Source organism: Gracilinanus agilis, chromosome 1 (assembly GCF_016433145.1).
Source record: "Gracilinanus agilis isolate LMUSP501 chromosome 1, AgileGrace, whole genome shotgun sequence".
Taxonomy (NCBI): domain Eukaryota; kingdom Metazoa; phylum Chordata; class Mammalia; order Didelphimorphia; family Didelphidae; genus Gracilinanus; species Gracilinanus agilis.
Window position 1 is genome coordinate 799481713 of NC_058130.1, and position 4278 is coordinate 799485990.

The window sequence follows — 4278 nt, forward strand, 5'->3', positions numbered from 1 at the left end:
CAGCTCAGTGCAGAGGCCCAGGGCCTGGCCAGGAGGGATGGGGCTGAGCCAGATCCGGAGCTGGGAGGGAGATCAGGGCAGCCAATGGCCCAGAGAGGGAGCCCCAAGGCAGGGAGGAAGATGGGCTTTTCTACATTGGGGGAAAGAGGGGAGGGAGGGCCCCAGGAGGGGGCTCCAGGCCAGCTCCTGCTGCTCAGAAGGGCAGAGAAGTCAGACATTCCCTGGGCCAAGGGAGGCCTGTTGGGAAGAGCTTTGGCTGGAGCTCCATTCCGGGGGCCAGAAAGTGGAGAGGAAGATGGGGGGGGGGGGCAGGAACCTGAGTGGGGAGACACGGCCAGGAAAATATGGAGGAACTTCCCCAGAAGGACTCACTGGGGCTCCTTTGCTCCCTCTACAGGGAGCCTGGAGTCCCTGGGATGGCCTCGGAGAGGGACGGACTCTCAGCTCAGGTAAGTGCATTCCAGCCCCAGATGGAGCCCATCAGGCAGGGAGGTCCTTCCCTTCAGGGAGACAGACAGCCCCTAGAAAGGCCCAGAGTCCAACCAGGGAAGGTCTTGGCCAAGGATCAGCCAGGAGGCCAGTGTCCCTGGGTCAGAGGAGGAGGAGGGAGGTGTATGGGAAGAGGAAGGGGCTAGAAGGTCACTATCTGCCAGTGGAGCCTATTGTGGGAATGGTCAGGGTCCTTGCCAGGGACAGCCAGAATCAGGCAGCTGGGGAGGCCCCAGAGAGACCCACTGTGGCTTTTGTGTCCACTCCAGAGTGTGACCCCCCCCCCCCACTGGCCTTCTGCTGCTGAGCTCCCTGACCCAGAGAGAGTGTGAGGAGTTTGGGGGGAGTCCAGGAAGGGCCTCACACAGAAATGGGGCCTTTTTGTCAGAAGAAGAGCTTTGAGTGTTCTTGAGCAGAGCTGTTTGTACCAGAGCCAGTAGCTGGCTACATCCCTTCTCTGTTCAGTAGAATTCCTCACTGGTCTAGTCTTTCCCTTGTTGGACAGGTTGGAGAGAAAGAAACGAGCGAGTTTGTGGAAGGCCTGAGAGTATTCTTTGTAAATAGGGTGAGGGAGGTCCTGAGGGAGACATCCTGGCCTTGTCACAAGGACCTCCGCCTCACTGGCAAAGGATGGGGATACAGATAGGCTGGAGAGCTTTATGTTCTAAAAATCTGCTTTCAGCAACCTGTGTAATAAAGCTCTGGTGTAAATTTTCTTATTCTCATCATTTCACAGGTGAGGAAACTGAGGCAAACAGAGGTTAAGGTTCTGTACAGAAGTTTATCTGTTTTAAGTAATCAAACTTTTCCATTTTTTGGATAATTGCCTCTATCTCGAGCTTGACTAAGCATCTGTGTCCCTGAAGTGGAAAGTAAAACCCTCTGAGGCACCCTCTCACACCTGTCAATTTTGCCATTGTGCCAGAAAAATAAAATGATCACTTCAGAGATGTGTGAAAGCTGGGACACATGCATTATTGGTGGAGTTGTCATCCATTGAATTTTATCCTTTTTTCCAGGTTACTTCCTACACTTTGGAGTTATCATTCACTTTAATAAGTGGCTTGTGAACTCTTTTACTTAGTGTTAAATAGGGGTGTTTTAGTTTTTTATTCAATTAGCTAAAAATAGGAGAGAGTTAATCCTGTAATATTTAGATATTTAGATATATAGATATATATTTAAGGTGTGGTTGCCAGGAATCGATAATTCAGATCAATTCCATAATTAAAATAGACCCAAGTCAGGATCAGCTTTATGGTAGTTTATTTACAATTAGGAAGGTAGAAGGTAGGGAAATAGAGAGAGGGAGAGGCTAGCAGGGGCTGGCCAAGGCTGGGGCAGAGAGAGGATTAAAAGGTTAATTAAACTAGACTGCAAGCCAGGAGGCCCTAGCAATTAGAGAGGCAAGAACACTACTTGAGATAGAGAGTCTGGAAACGCCAAGGTAGGCCCAAGGAAGTCAGCCTAACTTACCCACGTGACAATTCAGAGGGGAAGCTGCCTGAGGTCTCAGCTGAGATCCTTCAGCACCAAGTTCAAAGTGGAAACTCCCTCGACAGGAAGTTACCAACATACTTGAAGAGATAGTGTCTTTCGTCACTTCCTGTGGGTCCACCTCTAATTCAAATGGACAAATGGCAGCCTCTACACTGTTTTGGACAGTCCCTTGTTCTTGATTTGTTACTTATTGTCATGTGTGGGTAACTCATCTCCCCTCCCCATTAAGGGAGGTGGGGATGACATTATCTCTGGTGGCTAGAGTTTTAACTATGAATGGGCTTGAGCTAATTCCATTTACACAATCCTATCTTCACACTTGAGAGAAAGAACTGATGGACTCTGAATTCAGACCAAAGCATGTTTCCCTGTTTTCCTTACTTTCATTTTCTTTGGTTTGAGATTTCTTCCAGAAAATGACTAATAAGGAAAAATATTTTACATGATTGCTCAGGTCAAATCTAGATCAGATTGCTCGTTCTCTCAGGGAGGGGCAAGGGAGGTCAGGAGAGTATTTGGAACTCAATTTAAAAAACAATTACTGATAGAAATTATTTTTTCCTGTTTTTCCCACATTTCCTTAAATGTCTATTAGAGTATGGTGTAGGCTTATGCTCTGAGCCTCATTTCTCGCCAGGCTGCATTCCAGTTTTCTTAGCAGTTTTTACCAAATAAGGGATTTTCTCCCAAATTGCTTGTTTGCCACTTGACAGGAGGTATTCCTTTTAATCTGTTCCATTGCTTTATCTCCTTCTCTTACCAGCACCCCAGGTTTAGGATGACTGCTGACTTGTCATCTGCTCTGAGCTCTGGCAGTGCTGTTTCCCCACTTATCCTGGATTAGTATATTTTTGGATTTGATACTCTAAGAATTCTGTTCAATCTGAAGCCGCTTCTATGAGGTTTCACTAGAGAAGTTTGTATGGACTAAAGTGTGGAGCTCCCCCTCTCTGAGGAGAGATGCCGAGGCTGACATGACTGCTGTTTGCAGAAAATCTCTGTTCTCAGGATTCCCGTGAAGCATTTCCTGTGGGGTGTGTGAAGAAGCTGGGACAAGCCAACATTGTGCCATCTACTGAGCTGACTCTCACCTCTTGGGAAGGAAGGGAGGGGTTTGGTGTGGCAACCGGTGAATTGTGGAAACATTCTCCATCTCTTGACTCAGTACTGCAGCTGGCTTGGTTGCCTTCTGTTCAGTTGTGTGAATCATCCAAATTCTGTCTGGAGAGGAAAGTTTATTCAATAGGGAGAATTGGGAGAAAGCCGTATTACATTATTTGAACCTCTTCCTGACTGACTGGGAAACTGGACTACCTATACCTACTGTTTAGAGACTGTCACCTAAGGGTCAAGCTTAGATTGACCAGAAACACAGTCACATCCTGAGTCTGATGAAAGGAGTTTTCTCCTAATTGTACGTCTCAGGCATTCAGTGGCTCTTATCTGTAAACTGGGTCCATATTGATCAATCAGTTATTGCTTCTTTGTTCTTTTAATTGCTCACAGATATTGGGAAGGATGGGAACCCCTTTTCAGGGAACTTCCTCTGTCCCTCTTCCCCATCCTACTTGGCAAGTCCCTAATATTTTCTTTATTAGAAAGCAGATTATCCAATTGTTTCCTTTATATTCATTGACTTTTTTTAATTCATCTCTTTTAAGGTAGATAAATCTTTTTTCCCCCCAGATTTCAAGGTCCAGCCCTAAGCCCAGCATAGGGCCTGGTCCTTTTTGGTCAGGCAGTTGGCATACCTTGTTTTTAATAAATGGATGTGCTGAGAAGAGCAGAGCTTTGGTTCCTCAGGCATTTCATCGTTCACTGGTCACCGTTAGTCTCTTTATTTTCTCCTACATTCTCCTGGAAATGTGGTCCCTGGGTCAAAGCTATCCCAGTCCTCCAAGTGCCACACTGGAGACCCCATTACAAGTAGCAGCCTTCCCCCATTGAGGACAAGTAGACTGCAGGCACCAAATCTCTCTGGCCTCAGTGTGAATCCTCGTCTCCCTTTACCCATAAGAACATTCATCAGTGGAACCCTCTTCCATATCAAGGTTGGGCCTCCATCCTCTTCATCTTCTCAGCCTTTTCCTTCTCCTCCATACTTTGGCCCCTTTATGCTCTTCTCTTTCTGAGATGATTTAGATTGCCTCCCTCAGTCCTCCTTCTCTCAGTCCTTTCTGCAGCCTTTGATGCTTTTGACCCACTTTCTCCTCCTCAATATTCTCTTTTTGCTAGAGTTTTATACATGGCTTCCCCCCCCCCACCCCCCCCACGGTTTAGCTCCTACCT

General features: G+C 46.9%; 1 long non-coding RNA gene across 1 annotated transcript; it reads left to right on the forward strand.

Moving 5' to 3' along the window:
* The first annotated feature begins 413 nt into the window (after window positions 1–413).
* LOC123246336 lies at window positions 414–3805 on the forward strand. The gene is made up of 2 exons (XR_006506125.1): window positions 414–449; window positions 2753–3805. It is a non-coding gene; the product is annotated as an uncharacterized LOC123246336 (long non-coding RNA).
* Window positions 3806–4278: the final 473 nt, after the last annotated feature.